Raw genomic sequence first — 19402 nt, forward strand, 5'->3', positions numbered from 1 at the left:
ATTAATCCATTTTGGTGCGTATTTTGAAGACATCTTCACAGAACATATTGCTCTGAAGTTAGGGTTAAACTGACACTTTCCATTAGGATAATGCAGAGGACGACATTCTCTCAGGAGAAAGTAAGCTCTCTAAGCTTTCCTCTCCCAGGCATCTTTCCTCAGGCACTGAGACTGCAGCCATCCAATATAAGGGGACAGGCAGAAAGAAGAGACTTCAAAACTCAAATATATTTCAACAGCTAATTTTTAGCAAGTCTGGCAGTGAGATCCTTCCATTCTTCTCTCTTCTTTGTGATGTGTGTAGGAGTGAGTAGTTGCCATATTGATTTTGGCTGTGGTTTAGAGAAGTTCTGATGTAAGGCCTCAGTGTTACGTATCATGTACATCCCAAAGTCATAGCTGCTTTGTTGAGCAGGGGTTTTCTCTCCCACAATGGCCAGTTTGTTTCCTTTTCTGCCTAAGAAAGCCTCTAGTTTCTCTGCTACCTGCTTTGCATGGAATGAGTTACTACTACCATAAGAATCATAATGAAAAAAGCCATTTTTATTTTGTAGATAAACCAACAAGCTCCACTGGGTTCCCCCAGCTGTGTGGTTGGAGTTATCATTAATGGCCAAATATATAACTCTCTTATTGGGTAGATAGATTCAAGGGTTCAAGGAACATGGTGATCTCTGCTGGGTTGCCGGTGCACTTGATGAACTGAGTAACTTCGGGGCTGATGAAGCAGACGTGGTCAAAGCAGTCATGAAATTGACTATTGGCAAAGTACTCAAAGGCAAACCCAATATCATGGGCATTGAGCCAGCCTGGAGGATCCAGTAGTGAGACATCTGATTGTCACAGTAGACTGTCCATGTAATTCAAGACTACTGGGTCCATCTTGTACCAACCAGGGCTGCTCAGAAATTCAAGAAGCTGCTTCGGGCCTTAGCATCCCTACCAGCCTCCAAGCAGTTCTGTACTGGCCGAAAAAGCCCATTTTAATGGAAAAATATATACGCACACATATAATCCTGATAAAATGTGCTGTAAATAAATAGAAAGGGTAGATATCTCATTATCAAGACATCCAAGGATGGTTCCATATGCTTTCCTATCTAAGCTACATTAAAATATATATATATATGTATATTTATTTGACTGCTCCAGATCTCTGTTGCAGCACATCTCCATTGCACAATATTTATTGCAACACGAGAACTCTTGGTTGCAGCATGCGGGATTTAGTTCCCTGACCAGGGGACCCAGACCCACTGCATCAGGAGTGCTGGGAAGTCTCTAAGCTGCATTTCAGAAGTATAGTCACTATTAAGTGGTAAGAGAAATATGAAGTGCTGTCTCTGCAACCAGAGCCTCATAGACAAATGCATTGGGAACTTTTAGAAGGTGATGATGACTGAGGTGAGTCAAAAAAAGACAATCAGAATTAGTTGGTGGGTAAAGTAGAAATTTGAGTGGAAAGATTAAGCATAATGGTAATGAAAGCAATGTGTACAGTCTGTTATTAATAATGGTTAGATTAACAGGACACGCTATGGCTGGAGTTAAGAGAGAGGAACTTTGCCTGGTCTGCTGGTGTTTGCAAACCATGAGAAAGAGCTTGTTCTTTGACTTGGGTGGTGTGGAAGTGAAGTCGCTCAGTCATGTCCGACTTTTTGCGACCCCGTGGACTGTAGCCCACCAGGCTCCTCCGTCCATGGGATTCTCCAGGCAAGAATACTGGAGTGGGTTGCCATTTCCTTCTCTATGGGTGGTGTGGAACACTGTACTAAATAAAAAGATTTTCAGAAGGTTTGTTGGCCATGGAAATGTTAATATACCATGTCATAAATACACACACACCCATACATACACAAAATCTCTGCCCAGTTATTTAAAGATTTTCTAGTCTTATTGAAGTACAAATCATTTCAATATTGATTCACTTCTTAAGGAAAAATAAGACACGCTAAAGAACTTGGGATAATGCAAAATGCAATTGTTTGGCATGTTCACAGGGAAATGAGAAAGGAAAAGTGAAAGTCGTTCAGTTGTGTCTGACTCTTTGAGACCCCATGCACTAAGTCCATGGAATTCTCCATGCCAGAATACTGGAGTGAGTAGCCTTTCCCTTCTCCAGGAGATCTTCCCAACCCAGGGATCGAACCCAGGTCTCCCACATTGCAGGTGGATTCTTTATCAGCTGAGCCACAAGGGAAGCCCAGAGATGGGAAAAGTGAGGCACAGTCAAGATCTGGCCAAAATTCTCCTCAGATGGGGCATGATGACAGGTGAACCAGCACAACACATGGGATAATGTGTATCTTAATAAGGAATTTTATCACTTGAAGGAGGAGGTGTTTCAGAGGCAGGAGGGGAGATAATCAACAGTTTGCATGGAAGGGTATAACAGAAGTTCAGATTTGAATTATAGAAAGTATGCCCACTCTGTCCCCTGTGAGAAAGTGGAGAATGAGTAGCCTGATAATTGACTTGAAGCAGGAAATGCTATTGAAAAAATATCTGAGAGATAATTCCCTGGCAGCCCAGTGGTTAAGACTCCATGCTTTCATTGCAGAGTGCCTGGGTTCAGTCCCGGGTCTGGGAATAAAAATCCTACATGCCTACAGCAGGGCCAAGAAAAAACAAAAGTTTATACCAGGATAAGGGACCAATATAAAGATCTTGCTTTAATCCAGCTATTGTTCCTCCCTCTCTCACCAAGGAGAGATATTCTAATGGGAAGCATGCTGTCGTATTCTTAATATTACGAAGAAAATGCTTACTGTAGAACTCTGGCAAATGAGGATGAGGAGTATAGTTGAGACTTGAGGCGAAAGGTGGGTTACCATTTCTCTGGATTAAAAGCTAGAGTTAAACTCAATTCTCTGCAGATCTTGAGGTGACTGCATAGACCACGCACAGGCTGGAGAAAGACAGGAGGGTGTAGAAATAAGGCAGAGGTGTGATGGCTGTGTCTGATCTCAGATACTATAGGTGAGAGATAGTACAGCTCCAGGTAAAGCGACACTGGGTGAACCAACAACAAATCAGCCAAAACTTATGAAAATTGTGAATACACATAAAAGCAGAGAGAATAGTGTAAGAAATTCCAGTGTACTTAACATGGACCTCAGCAGTTATTAAAATAAGGCAAATAAAATTTCATCTATGTGTCAAGCCCTAAATAATTACTATAAGGAAGATCCAGGGCATTCTATCAATGCATCTGTAAGCTCTTCAGTTTGTATATCTGAGAAATAACACCCCCGGCTCCCATTTTATAAGATTTTAATCTTTTAGAATTCTGATCCAAATAAAATAGCCTGGTCCTTAGGATAAGGGTGGGATGTGCCTCTAACTTTCTCCTTGTCTCACCTACATACACACAGGACATCCAGTAACATGTTATCCATTGGGTTTGCTGATTTAGCGTCACCTGAAAGAACTTTAAATCACTATCCAAGTGTCACCTTCAAACGGTAATGCTGCAAAGAAAAGAAACACGGGAACTTAAATGGAAAAAAAATTTTCAGAATAATTTATAGGGATTTACATAGTAATATTTTACAGGAATGAAAAATTAGCCCCAGTATATTGTCTTAAAATTCAAAACAAAAGAAAGCAAATTTTCAGCTCTCAATCCTGTTAGATTTTCTTCAGTCCAATATCACAAGCAGGATATTGCCTTTCTCACAGCTAGAGAATAAAGTGGATGAGGAGGAGGGGGCAATGGGGAGGCCAGCAGGGGAGTGAAATCTGATGGTCAGATAACAGGCTTGTAGCTTGATTTTATTGATGACAGAGCAACTTTAGACACAGAGCAGCCCCAGATCTCATACCTATAAGTCTGTTTATGAACAACTGAAACAGTTCAGAGAAGTAACAGACATTGATTATTTTGGCAATTCACATAACTGTTATTGTAGGGATAATAATAATATTTCTCACAGATGTGTAGTACTTTATAACTTTTTTTTCATATTTTAAAACAAACCACTCATGACATTAAATAATGATCAAAAGAATAGCTGCAGCTTGATTACAAAGTTAGAATTTTCAGTATTTTAAATACAGTCTGGTTGTATTTTAGTCATATTCACAGTGTATTTTGGAGGGACTTTAATAACAATGAGGGACAAACCTGTTTTCCTTGCTATCAGCCAGAGTAGATTAACTTTTCTAAGTAAAGCAATCTTTTCTGAGAACTCTCATGTGCCATCTCACTTAAGCCTCACTCATCCCAATGAGCTGGATTAAAAATCTACCTGCAGAGGCAAAACCACTGGCCAGGCTGTATAAATATCACATAGCGAGTCTTGCCTTTTCATCTCAACTGAGCTTTCTCTCTTCCTCTCAGTTTGCATTACTTCTGTGTATCAGTGTTTCCCATATGTCATTTCTTCCGGGGGAATAATCATCCCTCTTTGCCTTAATAAATCCTAGTCATCTTTCATGTATGGACTGACTTCCATGTCACTTCTTTTGAAAATACTTCCTGGCTTCCTTTCTCTCAGGCTATAAGGTACAAACTTGTCATGCTTTTATAGTGTTGCTGCTGCTGCGTCGCGTCAGTCGTGTCCAACTCTGTGCGACCCCGTAGACGGCAGCCCACCAGGCTCCCCCATCCCTGGGATTCTCCAGGCAAGAACACTGGAGTAGGTTGCCATTTGCTTCTCCAGTGCATGAAAGTGAAAAGTGAAAGTGAAGTCGCTCAGTCATGTCCAACTCTCAGTGACCCCATGGACTGCAGCCTACCAGGCTCCTCCATCATGGGATTCTCCAGGCAAGAACACTGGAGTGGGTTGCCATTTTCTTCTCCACTGAGCCACCTGGAAATGTTTATGCTATGCTGTGCTTAGTCACTCCGTCATGTCCAACTCTTTGCAACCCCAGGGACTGCAGCCTGCCAGGCTCCTCTCTCCAGGGGGGCTTCTTCAGGCAAGAATACAGGAGTGGGTTGCCAAGCCCTCCTCCAGGGGATCTTCCCAATCCAGGGATCGAACCCAGGTCTCCTGCATTGCGGATTCTTTACTGACTGAAACACCAGCAAATCAAACCAGGTCTCCTGCAATGCAAGTGGATTCTTTACCAGTTGAGAGCCTGGGAATGTTCATATTAAGCAATAAAGTCTTACAATTCTCTTCTAATTAACCAAAATGGTTTAATTAACATTACATTTTCTGGGTAAAAATACAGACACTCAGCCAACAGGCTCCTCAAAGATGCCACTTGTGGATACAATTTGCATTGTAATTTGTTTATTCAAATATGTTGTGTTGTTTCCAACCCTATTTATTTCATTTGTATTTTTCATTGCAATTATTTATTGTGTTTCATTGTGTTTATGAAATATTTAATTAGTGTGAGGAAAGGAAGAATTGCCGCATTTGTGAAAACAAAATGGAATATTTCATAAAGACACAATAAAGACTGTAGCAAAAAAAAAAAAGTGTTCCTACTTTAGGTGAGCAAGAAACAATATAAGAGTGGGAGAAATTCCAAACAGATACTGCACTTATTTTACAAGAATAAGTTCTCATATCTCTACTAAAATTAAAATAATAAATTGGACAAGATATATTATATGTGAGAATACGCAATAAAGGCAAGTTTGAATTCTAATCAATAAGCACATATTCTGAGGAAAAAAATTCTCTTTATATTGAAAGACTGATGAGTGTAAATATATATGTTTAAGTTAAGTTTTTTAAGTTTTAAATACTGATTTTGATTCCCAGTTTAACCTTGTTTATAGTTATGCCGGCCGTATCATCAATGAAACACTTAGGATTATTCAATTCATAAGAATTTAGTGAAAGGATATTTGCAGAGATGTGAGCCAGTTCACAATGGATAATGAAATATCTAACTTTTGGCAACCAAATAACAGTCCTATTTCTAGACCTAAAGAGGAAAAGGATATAAAGTCGTGTTACTAGAACCAGGCATGATCTGGAACCTTGAAAAAGAAGTTGCTTAGAAGAAACTATGACAGTAAGTGAAGGAATATATCCCTTTCTGGAACTACAATCATAAAGAAAACAGATGAAAAAGAAATACCCTGACATTTCTCCCTTCTGGCTGTTCTCTCTTGGATGGTGCCTCACACTGGCCCAAATTCAGCTGGTGTCCAGAAGAGCTTGAAGGATGGAGTCGAACAGTTTTCAGTCTCCCAGGGTTCATAGCAAGGCAGTGTTTAAAATGGATGTGGGTAATAGGATAACCAATCCACTGACCAAGAACCAGATCCTATTGTAATGAGCAAGTAGGTTTCCACCAGCTATGTTTACCATTTACATTCTTTTTTAGATTGTAAGCTTAGCAAAAGGAAAAACATGCCCATTTTGTTATGTTCTATAGCTAAAAGTAGTAAATAACAGCAGTAAATACCTGTCATAGCTTGGACAATCAATCAGTGTTGGCTGACTTACTGATGACTTTAAACGTATATGTCTCTTTATTTATTTGGCTGCTCTGGGTCTTAGTTGTGGCATGAGGGATCTTTAGTTGTTACAGGTGAGTTCTTCATCACAGCATGTAGGGTCGAGTTCCCTGACCAGGGATCGAACCCAAGCCCCCTGCTTTGGGAGCATGGAGTCTTAGATACCGGACCACCAGGGAAGTCCCTTACTGATGATTCAGAAGAAAGAGAAGTTTCATTTTAACACTGAATTGACTTAAATGCAATATGACTTGGTGACAAGGCACTGGCTTAAGAGATTGGATTTTGCCCTTCCATTTAGTTTCCACAAACATTGAAACAGTGAGCTGCTAGATTTGGTTCTAATCACTAGAAGCATGTGCTGGATTTGAACCAGTTATTCAGATAGAAGAAGCACTTTAGCCAAGGCTTTCAGCTGTGTGGTTCCTTCAGTAGAAACATTAACTTAATTAGTTCTCAAGACAACACTACATTTTTTATTGTTCAGCATTTTTTTTTTCCTTTCTTCTTCTACAACTAACTTATTTCACCACATTCACAGAATAGCTCCAAAAAGTAAATTATATACTCTCACCATGCAGTTGATTTATAATCCCTTCCTGGAAGAAAACAACTCATGTAAAACTCTGAGAATTAGGTATTCCTCTGTTGTTTCTCTCAATTTATTTTATTTTCTCCCTTTTGTCATAGCACTTTGCCTTTTTGCATACATATCTTTGTAAACATTAAGACCTAGAAAAGTACTTTTATGCCTCAGATTAGGTAGAAAGTTAAGAAACATAATAAATATGTTGGGGAAAAAAGTTGGATGAGTTAGGAGACAGATCTTAGTAGATGTAGACTGTTAGAGCTTAAAGATATCTTAGACAGTCTTGCGCCAGTTCATTATTTTAAAGTTGCTAAGGACTAAACAGGAGAATTGCTTTGCATATGATAACACAGAACCAGTAAAGAAAATTCATTCTCTCTCTGGAATATTTCAAGATTCTTCCTATTTGGGTTCCTCCGTTTCCAGACCTAATTCTCAGAACATTAACAAAGGTCCTGGGATGGTATTTTGTTTGACAAGATGTTATCTCATGGTAATGTGGAAATTTGAAATTTCAGTCTCAGATTATTGTAATCATCTTTCTCTATACCATCTTTCACTTCATATCTTGCATTATTTGTATACCTTTTTAATTTCCCCAGGAGACTGAATTCCCAGAAAGCAAGAATTATGTTTTAAACATTTCTATCGCCTGCACAGTGGGCAAAGTACTTAGTACAAGGTGCCAAACACAGCATTTCCTGGAAAAAACAAACCACAGAGAAACTTATATCCCTGGTCCTTACCCAAGGATATTTTCACTAGGTGTTTCTCACTGACTTTTTTTTGAGCACCTTTCTACAAACCAAATGTATTCATACTACATATTAGAAGGAAAATATCTAAAGCAAATATGAAATAATTTTGTTTCTGTCACTTATGCTGTGCATTATTAAATGAGGAAAATGTTAAAACAATTAACACATGGAAACCAAAACCTCAACCACATTAGGCTCAAATGCTATTTCCACAAAATTAAATGAGTCAAAATAGTCATGACTTCTTTTCAGTTCCACAGATTAGATCAGGGAGTTCTGACTCCCCTTTGTTCCTCCACATTGTGTTCAGAGCTATAGAAACATGTGTTTACAAATTGTTCTTTTGTATTTTCTACTTATCTAAACCCCCCAGATGGGAGTTTGAGAAAAGAATTACAGGAAGCCAACTTAATTCTGACAGTTTAGCCTGCTCAGTAGCTTGAAAGGGAAGACTCGACTGCACGAGGGGAAGCAGAGCTTGTTACTGTCAGTGGTAACAGCCCTGGGTAGCTGGATCAAAGAGGGGGAAGACAGACAGAAGCAGACACCCGCACTATGAGATGGGGTAGCAGCGATGGGTGTGGGAAGTCAGGAGCACTGGACACACCTGACTCCAGAAAGTCAGTGTTTGTCACTGAGGGGATGAATGGGAGCAAGCAGGGGTTGGTTGTCAAAGGTGTTAGAAACCAAGCTTCTCTACCCAAAATTATGAAACTATCAAGTTCTTAACTGTGATACTAGATTCTGGGTAATGGACTCTATGAAACATTCAGTTTTCCTACAGTATAACTACTTAATAGTCAAACATTTTCATTTATTTATGTCTTTATTTACTGTTCCACAGGGTCTTCCGTGCTGCACTCAGGCTTTCTCTAGTTGTGGCAAGTGGGGGCTTCTCTCCAGGTGTGGTACATGGATGTCTCCTTGCTGGGGCTTCTCTTATTGCAGAGCACAGGCTCTAGAACATGCAGCCTTCAGTTGTTCAAGCTCATGGGCTCAGCTGCCCCTTGCCACATGGGATATAATTTCCTGGACAAGGGATTAAACCCGTGTCCCCTGCATTCATTTACAGACGAACTCTTAACCGCTGGACCACCAGGGAAGTCCCTCAAACTATTTTTTAAATTAATAAGCACACACACACATTCTTCTGCACACATACAGGCATTTAGCAACATATATCCAGCACTTTTATATGCCTTTCATGATCCAAAACATGTCACAACTATAAACCTATTTAATCCTCTAAACACTTGCAAGGTAGTTACTATTATAGTTTTAGAGGTGAGGAGACTGAGGCATCCAAGGAGACTGAGGCATAAAATTTGGAAATAGCAGAACCAGATTTTGAATCTGAGAAGTCTAGCTCCAGGTTTGCATGGCTGCTTACCGTATCAGACTGCCTCTTGTGGCATAATAAAATATTGAGCACATGCTTTGAGCCACAATCTATTGTTACACCAGGGTAACAACAATGAAGCACCCAAAATGCTCGTTATCATGGCGCTTACATTCTGGTGTCCAAGACAAGGACAGATAAGTGAACCAAAGTAAGAAATAATTTCAGATGAAATATCAAAATAAACAAAATAAAATACAGTAAATAAGGATGGCTTTGAGGATATGGTTTATTTATGAATTGATGCACAGCCATCCATATGCGGAAGAACATTCCAGACAGAGGTAGCAATAGGTACAGAAACCTAGAGGCTTGTTCTAGAAACAGTGAAGAACGTTGTGCCTGGAGTACAAGAAAGAGTAGCAGGAGTTAGTATGGAAAAGGTGTTCATCTAGAGGAACCTATTAAGGAGTTAAATAATGTTGCTCATGAACCTGGTAGCGGGGAGATACCAGATGAAAATGCTATTTGCCACTCTCAGCTTTTGCATGAACGCTCACTCTTCATCCTAGCAAGTTCTTTCCAGTGATTAAGATTTTGTATTTATAGAATGCTTATTAGTATAGTTATTTATTTTTTGGCTGGCTTAACCTGTTGTCTGATTTAATATTCTGATATGTTATGTGATGAAAAAAAATTTCTCCCCATCTAAACAGCAATGCCAAGATCAACTTCCAAGTGCAAAACTAAGACACAGACTCTGAAGTCCGTGTTCCTATCTCCAGATTACTAATTAAAATGAGGGCAGTATCAGTAATGGAATGGAAGAATTAACCATTTGGAGAGAACATAATGGAGTTTTCACTCAGGGAGCATCATTAAATGACTTTATTCTTCAAAAAAAAATACATCTTTATCTGCATAGTTTGTAGGTACTTCTATTTATTTAAATCAGATTAAGTTTTTCTGAACAAAATAATTGTTCAGAACAATTACTAAAGAATTAACTTAGTAGTTGAAAGGAGTTATGATTTTAAGTTTTATTAAAAGATTCTAATGCATAGTATGACTTTAAAATCTAAGTTGCTCATATTAAACAATCTGCATTCTGTGGTTTGGATCATTGTAGCCACTAAGGAAGGGATATTCTTCAACTTATGATTTTTCTCATAGAAATGATATTCCATCTTTAGTGAGAAATATGTATTTTATATATTTCATAAAATTCAAGATTCAATATCTTTAAAACAAGGAGGAACAAGGGTAAAAGCCAACTAATACTTTTACAATGAAGATGATCAATTCTTAACAGTAAAATCCATTTTAGAGAAAGTAATTGAGTTTGGAAAAGCAGTGACCTTTGGGTCAGGAAATTTGAGTTTTAGACTCTGCTTTATAAACTCTACACAATTTAATAATTTTATAATCAGCACATTAAAAATTTTCAACAAAATAATGCTTACTTAAAATTTATCCAAGCAACTTATTAACAGATTTCAAAAATATTCCAATAAGCCATGCTTCATTTTTTCAGACCTGTTTCCCATTAAATTGCAAGTGGCAGAGATCATGCCTATCTTTGTTGAATCCTCAGGTTCTAATACATAGTAGCTACTCAACAAATGTGCTAGTGGTATGTATTAAATAAATATAGAAGTATGAATAGATGAATATGTAAGCTAATAGAGACAAAATAAAAACTTTAAAAAAAACTATTTTTAGGAGACATATTAATTAGATTGTAATTGGTCAATAACTCAATAGGTTTTGTTGTCTAAAACATAAGCTATTAGTTTCTGTATTTTCTGTAAGATTTCTAAATGCTACTTAAAAAAAAAAAACTTTCAAAAAATATGACAAAATTTAACAGTTGAAAAAAGATTTCTAAATGCTATGTTTAAGATATTTTATCTAAAGATTTAATGACCTAATGAAATACTTTATATGAAAACAGTTTTATAAGCTAAGTAATATGCAGAAATGAGTTGTGTTCAGTTGCTAAGTCTTGTGGAACTCTTGGGAACCACATGGATTGCTGTGTACCAGGCTTCTCTGTCCTCCACTCTCTCCTGGAGTTGGTTCAAATTCATGTCCTTTGAATCAGTGATGCTATCTAAACATCTCATCCTCTGCCACCCCCTTCTCCTCCTGCCCTCAATCTTTTCTAGCATCAGAGTCTTTTCCAATGAGTGGACTCTTCACATCACATAGTCAAAGTATTAGAGACTCAGTTTTAGCATCAGTCCTTCCACTGAGTATTCAGGGTTGATTTCCTTTAGGATTGACTAGTTTTATCTCCTTGCAGTCCGAGGGCCTCTCATGAGTCTTCTCCAGTGCCACAATTTGAAAGCATCAGCATTCTTTATGGACCAACTCTCACATTCATACATGATACTGGAAAAACCATAGCACTGACTATATGGACTTTGTCAACAAAGTGGTGGAGAAATGAGTAGCCAGTAATAAAATGACCAACATGTCAAACTCTGCCTTTTTCTTCCAGGGCTGCCTTCCACCCTTCTTCCCAGTTATCTTGATGCCACAAGAACCACCTGTGTGTACCAGAGTTTCTCTGTTCTTTTGCTTTTAGTTGTGTTAATAACAGATCATAGACCTGCATCAGGGGAACAAAGTCAGAAAGTATATTTCTATGGCTTATTTTTGCAGAGTCCACTGTAGATAAACTTTCTTGAAAATGCCCTATTTTGGGATTTTTTCCCCCTGAAACCCTGAGTGATAATCTACCTAAACCCTCTAAACCAGTAATCCTACTTGCCTTTCCCAGCTTCATCTCTCTAGAAAATGCCAGTGGAGGAAATCTAATAAACTAAAAATTCTGGGCCAATCAATCACCATTTTAATGATAAGAAATCTGAGGCTTAGATAAATTAAAAGTATATTATCTCACTTGAGTGTACATTTCCTAAGGGTCAAGGATTTGGTTAAGATCTTCACCTTCCTGATAGGGTTTGGAAGTGTATATGGTAAAAAAAATTCAGGGGCTCCAAAATCACTGCAGATGGTGACAGCAGCCATGAAATTAAAAGAAGCTTCTTCCTTGGAAGAAAAGCTATGACCAACCTGGACAGCATATTAAGAAGCAGAGACATTACTTTGCCAACAAAGGTATGTCTAGTCAAAGCTATGGTTTTTCCAGTAGTCATGTATGGATGTGAGAGTTGGACTATAAAGAAAGCTCAGCACTGAAGAACTAATGCTTTTGAACTGTGGTGTTGGAGAAGACTCTTGAGAGTCCCTTGGATTGCAAGGAGATCAAACCAGTCCATCCTAAAGGAAATCAGTCCTGAATATTCACTGGAAGGACTGATGCTGAAGCTGAAACTCCAATATTTTGGCCACGTGATTCAAAGAACCAACACACTAGAAAAGACCCTGATGCTGGAAAAGACTGAAGGTGGGAGGAGAAGGGGACGACAGAGGATGCAATGGTTGGATGGCATCACCAACTCAATGGACATGAGTTTGAGCAAGCTCTGGGAGTTGGTGGTGGACAGGGAAGCCTGGCATGCTGTAGTCCATGGGGTCACAAAGAGTTGGACATGACCGAGTGACTGAAGTGAACTGATGATTAACAAAAAAAGAGTTTTATTTTCTCACTTAATCTTAAAAAATGTCACTGAGATTTTTTACAAAAATAGGTGTTTTATTTAATTAGATCATTGGCTTCTACATAGGCAAAAGAGGTTCAGTGATTGTTACAGACTAGAGGTTTGTGTCTTTCCAAAATATGTTTGATGGAACCCTAGTACTCAAAGTGATGGTATTTGTAGGTAGGATGTTAGGGAGGTAATTAAATTTAAATGCAATCATAAGCATGAGGTTTCCATCCTGGGCTTCGTCTTGTAAATTGAGAAAGAGACTAGTGCTCATTCTCTCTCTGCTACATGGTGTCACAGGGAAAAGACAGGAGGGGAAAGAGGTGGTCCATTCAAAAGAGGTTTTAAAGAGAGTTTAATGGAGGGTCAGTGTACAAAATAAGTGATGGTAAAAAAGCACCTTGGGAAACAGCCACTGCAAAACTGTAGCTAAGAAGGGAGAGAAACAAAGGACTAGAGAACCTGTTATGTGCATTAGGCAGTGATCCTCCTCCAGGACACATAGCAGGAAGAAGAACAATGAGAGTACCTTTGGCAGGTCCACAGAGAATACTTAAGAGAGCACACGTGTGTGATTTAAGGTTGGAAAGTGTGATGGTTAACTTTGTGAGTCAACCTGACTGGCCAAGGGGTGCCCAGAGAGCTGGTTAAGCATTATTTCTGCATGTGTCTGTAAGGGTGTTGCTGGAAAAGATTAGCATTTGAGTCTTAGATGGAGTCAAGCAGATTGCTCTCCCCAGTTTGTCTGGACCTCATTTAATCCACTGAGGCCTTGAAGAGAAGGAAAAGACAGAGGGAGAGTGAGTTAGCTTCTTCTTGACTATTTGGCATAGGAGATTGGTCTTCCTCCCGCTGCCCAGGATTTACACTTTTGGTTGTCCAGCCTTAACTAGGTTAAACTAGGAGTCCTACCTTGTTCTTCCTTGTTCTCTGTTCTTGGGGTTGGAACTATATAGATATACTACCTGCTTTCCTGGGCCTCCAGCTTGTAGACAACAGACTGTGGGACTTCTCAGCCTCCACAGGCACATGAGCCAATTCTTTGTAACGAATCCCTTTCTCTATGGATGGAGATATAATGTGTGCTCAGTTGCTCAGACCTGTCTGACTCTTTGCCACCCGATGGACTGTAGCCCACCAGGCTTCTTTGTCCATGGAATTTTCAAGACAAGGATACTAAGGCAGGTTGCCATTTCCTACTCATTCTCTCTAGGGGAGAATGAGAGAGGATTCTCTCTCTCGTTCTCATAGGTAGGGGATCTTCCCTACCCAGGGATCAAACCCAGATCTCCTGCCTTGGCAGGCGGATTCTTTACCATTGAGCCACCTGAGAAACCTTAGATATAGAGGATATAGATATGGATATATAGAGATCTGCATGACCAAGGGAAGTCACCCTGTGGCTATGAGGAAGGCGGCCCAAGCAGAGTTTCTAGATTGCCATCACCCAAGGTGAGCTTGTCAAAGAAGGACTCTACCAGGCCAGTTTCTGGAGCCCCCACCTTAGGCAGGCTGGTGAGAAGGCCACCCAACTCTTTGATTTCACCTGCTTGTGCCAGTAGTGACTGCTCCAGAAGCCACACCTGTGGGTGTTGCTCTTGGTGGCCAGTTGGTATGGATCCAGCAGGCTCAGGTTCATGCACTTCTCTCAGTGGAAGACACACCCCATTGCCTCAGGCTGGTCTCCTAATCTTTGTGGTTTGGCTTCTTGTTGTCATAGAAGTGGATGTGGCCATGGGGTTGCTTTTGCAGCCCCATTAGCTTCTCTGAGGGCTCCCACTCCTTAGGCCACTGGTGCAGGAAATATTGAGCAAATAAATGGGCCATGGACAGGTACAGGCAGGAGACATAGAGTTCCAGGTGAGTCTAGCTGTTGACGGCAGCCTAGCAGCCTGGCTGGCATTTCTGGCACATCTGCTTTGAGGTGCAATAGTCACAGCTGGTAGTTGGGGCATGGAAGGCTGAAAGGCAATATGGAAGTAGCAGGACAGGCTGCAGAGAGGCCTCAAAGTCTTCCTGGTGGCAGGCAGTTTCCAGGATACACAGACACTTAGTGTTGTGTTCTCTCATCTAGAACGAATGGGGCCAGCACCCCCAGAGAGGTGCCAGGTAAACATACTGGTCTTTGAAATGATTTTTGGCAAAATAGAGTGAAATAGTGAAACAGCAACTAGAGAAAAACCTATGCACTGCAACAAAAGTTTCCATTCCTACAACAAAGATCCTACAAGCTGCAGCTTAGTCTACACAGCCAAAAATAAATATTAAAAAATTTTTTTTTAATCTGAAAATCATGATCATACATCAGAGGGGTTAAATTGGATTTCCTCAGACTGAATATAAGTATTTCTGAAGTTTCCTAGGTGATCCTTAAACATGTTCAAAGTTGGGAATCTGTAGTGCAATGCAGTGTTTCTCAACCTCAGCATTGATATTTGGGCCACATGATTCTTTGTTATGGGGGCCCTTCTGGCCATTGGAGGATGCTTTGCAGTATTCCTAGCCTCCGCATACTAAATGTTGCACCTTCTTAATATCAACCAAAAATGTCTCCAGATACTGTTGGATGTCTCCTGAGGGTAAACTCACCCCTGGTTGCAAACCAGTGGTGTCATGGATATAAACTCTATTGTAATTAAATGCAGCTCCTGCCCTGTGGAATTAAGTTATCCCCCATGAATTAATTATCTCAAGATTTGCGGTACCATATAGTTTGCTCATCTGTAATTTGGGAGGACAGTTTTTAAAGTATAGAGCACTTGATAATATAGTAGGCAATGCAAAGTGTTGATTATTACTCTGCTTCAAATTTTTAGTGATCATTAAAAGTTCTGCTGATTTTTTCCCCTGGATAATATTTTGAAATGTATACATTTTAATCTTGGCAAAAGAAACAAAAATTTATTCTCAAAATAGGCTAGTATTTTAAGATATGAAGACTCCAAAGTTATAGTCAAATCTTGCTCTAAACTGCAAGGATATCCAGCTTAAGATATCACCATCAAAGGTGAGCAATTCCCAGGTCAGCTTCAGTTATCAATTACCAGGAAAGTCGTGAAAGCAAAGCATGTCTCTGCCAACCAGTGGTTTTTACACTTGTTGCTCTAGTAGTATGCTGCTGCTGCTGCTGCTAAGCCGCTTCAGTCGTGTCTGACTCTGTGCGACCCCAGAGATGGCAGCCCACCAGGCTCCCCAATCCCTGGGATGCTCCAGGCAAGAACACTGGAGTGGGTTGCATATAGACTGCAAAAGTACAAACAATAATTGCCACTATTTGAGAGTAAAACCTCTTACAGGATAATTCCAAAACACTAATTTTTCCAAGTTCTCTTGTTAAGTAGTATTTAACTGTAACTGAGATTTGGTTTTTGTCACCTAGTAATTGTTGGAAGGGTTATTTTAGCAACTTATAAAGCTAAATGGAATAAATACACAGAGAACTGATGCATTTAGGAAAGATATCTTTTTCACCATTTTTCTCTTATGACATAGGTCATGCACATCACATAGGGCTGTGACTGCTGATTCAAAGGAGTTCTATTCATTTCAGGTTTCAGAAATGAGAGCTAATTTACTCAAAAATTATATTTGGCAATTACTGATTTTCCCCTGAGGGTGGCCCAGGACCTTCCTCTCATCAAACATATATTTGGTCTAGCATGCATTTGAATCTGACATAGGTTATATTAATTCAGTATCCTTATTACTTATTTATTTAAAATTTTATGGTCATACCATGTGACATGCAATAGTTCCCTGATCAGAGATAGAACCCATGCCCCCAGCATTGGGAGCATGGATTCTTAACCACTGGGCCAGTCCCTCAATAGCCACTTTAAAATTTTACTAGATGTACAATGAAGAGGTATAATTGGGAAATTCAAAGTGTAAGAAAACCACAAATGCAGAATCACAGAGGTACACTTAAAAGGGACATGCCAAACGGAAGGAGGTCAGTTTGGAGAACATAGAAATTGCAGTCTGGACCTTGGACTTGACATACTTTGTATAAAACTGATAGTTATTCTGCTTCCTCATTTTATCAAGGATGAAACTTAAGTAGTAAATTTGATCAGTGCAGAGTCTTACTGTACTTTATGTAAAGCAGAGTTTTGGAAATTAGTTTTTTGGGGGAAGTCTCTGGTCCACTTCACTTATGGAGGATTTCCATACATATTTGAAAATATGGCAGATTTGACCTGCAGGTTTTTACTTTTCCTTTTTATTGTTTCCAGATAGTATGAAATAAGAGAGGTAGAGTGATGTGGCAGTTGAAACATACCTGGGTATTATCAGGAAGAAAGGAAAGAGGCAGAGAAATAGGAATCTTCCAGTTGTAGGTTATGGTAATGTTAGTTCACTGTTCTTATGGAGGGAACTGATCAGGAGTTTCAAGCCCCTAAACTGCATGCTAAAGCTCTTACTTCCCCTATGCATCCTTATAGTAAATATCTAGAAAATAGAAATAGCTAAAAACTTAAAATATTTTTGAAGAATATAACATTGCATAGGAAAATAATTTTATTTATTACTGACTTACTTTATGATGACAGGATTATTTATTCTAGGGCAGATTCCCACTAAAGGAAGATCAACATCACACTAAGCAGTTTAAACATGCTAAAAACAAGTATTTTTTTGATGCATTAACTGTATGTAGTTTTTTGCTGTGCATGGAACAGAGAAAGAAGTGATCCAACAGAAACACTCTCTTGGGTCTAAGAATACACATGTGTGTGTGTGTGTGTGTGTGTGCATTTGTGTATTTCCTTTATCACAGATATTTTCCCTCTGATTGCTATCTCTTAAGTCCTGAATTTTATTGTCTCAGACAAGTAAGTATATAGACAACTGTGAAAGTCTGTAAGTTCACTGCAGACATTGGGTTGGTAGCAAGTCACTCTGACAACGCAGAAAAGGAGAGATACTTAAACTGGATTCTTAAAGAGAAGATAGAACGAAGGGTTGCCATTTCATTAAAAATAATAATATGGAGAAAGGGAAATACTCTCTGGATTTTAACGTTGTATCAGGAGATCAGGAATAGCAATACTCATATCAGATAAAATAGACTTTAAAACAAAGGCTATGAAAAGAGACAAAGAAGGACACTACATAATGATCAAGGATCAATCCAAGAAGAAGATATAACAATTATAAATTAGTTAATACTTACATTCAATATACTTTTGTCATTCTCCCCGCTAAACACACACACACACATGCACGCACATGTGTACCAATTTTACTTTAAAAGTGCTATGAGGAGGTAGAGTTTTATAGAAACTCAGAGAGGTTCACAGAAAAACATGACCTAAGGTTGAAATAAGATTAACATTCAGTGAATACAGAAGTCTCCACAACAGGTTGTTGTTTCAAGTTTACTCTATCGTCTGTCTCCTTCACGGAATGATACCTGGATAGCTAATGTTATGGCTCTTTAGTTCAGTGATGTTATACAATTGTCTTGAACAATGTCTGTGAGAATAAACTAAAATAAATATTAGCTAAATTAGTGAATGAATGGATAGATGAACAGATAAATGGGGCATGCAATTGAATACATAATCTTTTTGCTCTGTCACTACACTTAAAATCTACAATGGCAGTTTTGTGATACTAACGTGTACTTTAGTTTCAATAGTTTTAAAGGGAAGGAAGCATGGCCAAGGAAAATGCCTTTCACGTACAATGTGAAATTGTTTGACTTAGATTCTGGTGAAAAGTTTTATTTTATACTGGAGCATAGTTGATTAAAAATGTTTAGTTTCAGGTGTACAACAAAGTGATTTTGTTATACATATGCATGTATTTATTCTTTTTTACATTCTTTCCCCATTTAGGTTGTTATAGAATATTGAGGAGAGTTCCCTGTGCTATATAACAAGGGTCCTTGTTGGTTATCTGTTTTAAATATAGCAGTGTATACATATTGGCCTCTCCTTTATTTAAGAACTGAGTAGTCACCCTTCCCCTGTTATCAGTATAACATTGTTTCTGCAGCTGGAGAGGAGATTCAGCAAGACAGTGGCTTATCTGATGAGTTCAAAATAGTTTTTAGAATGAGCCCATATTTGTCATTGTGTCCTGTTTCTAACAGACACGGTGCCCTCTGAGTCCCAAATGAAGTCTTTTTAAAAATTTCTTTCTTTGTTCATTTTCACTGCACTGAGCCTTCACCGTTGCACAAGGGCTTTCTCTAGCTGTAGCAAGCCGACGCCACTTTCTAATTGCAGTGTGCGGGCTTCACATTGCAGAGGCTTCTGCTGGACAGCGTGTGCTTCAGGGTGTGTGGGCTTCCATAGTTGCAGCACATGGGCTCAGTTGCCCTGAGGTGAAATCTTCCAGAACTAGCTATCAAACTGTCTCCTGAACTGGCAGGTGGATTCTTAACCACTGGACCACCAGGGAAGCTCCCAAACAAACATTTTTAGCAAATTACTGCTACTGATTCATGAAGGAGAGAATATTTGGGTACCCCTTAAGTGAAGGTCAGAGAAGGCGATGGCACCCCACTCCAGTACTCTTGCTTGGAAAATCCCGTGGATGGACGAGCCTGGTGGGCTGCAGTCCATGGGGTCGCGAAGAGTCGGAGACGACTGAGCGACTTCACTTTCACTTTAAGTGAAGGTGTTGAAGGGGAATAAAGAGATCTAGGTCTCTCTGAGTTGT

The 19402-nt window shown here is 39.2% G+C and overlaps 1 pseudogene; it reads right to left on the minus strand.

Moving 5' to 3' along the window:
* Nucleotides 240–912, minus strand: LOC102172569 (annotated as a pseudogene).

Source organism: Capra hircus, chromosome 18 (genome assembly GCF_001704415.2).
Source record: "Capra hircus breed San Clemente chromosome 18, ASM170441v1, whole genome shotgun sequence".
In the NCBI taxonomy this organism is placed as follows: Eukaryota; Metazoa; Chordata; class Mammalia; order Artiodactyla; family Bovidae; genus Capra; species Capra hircus.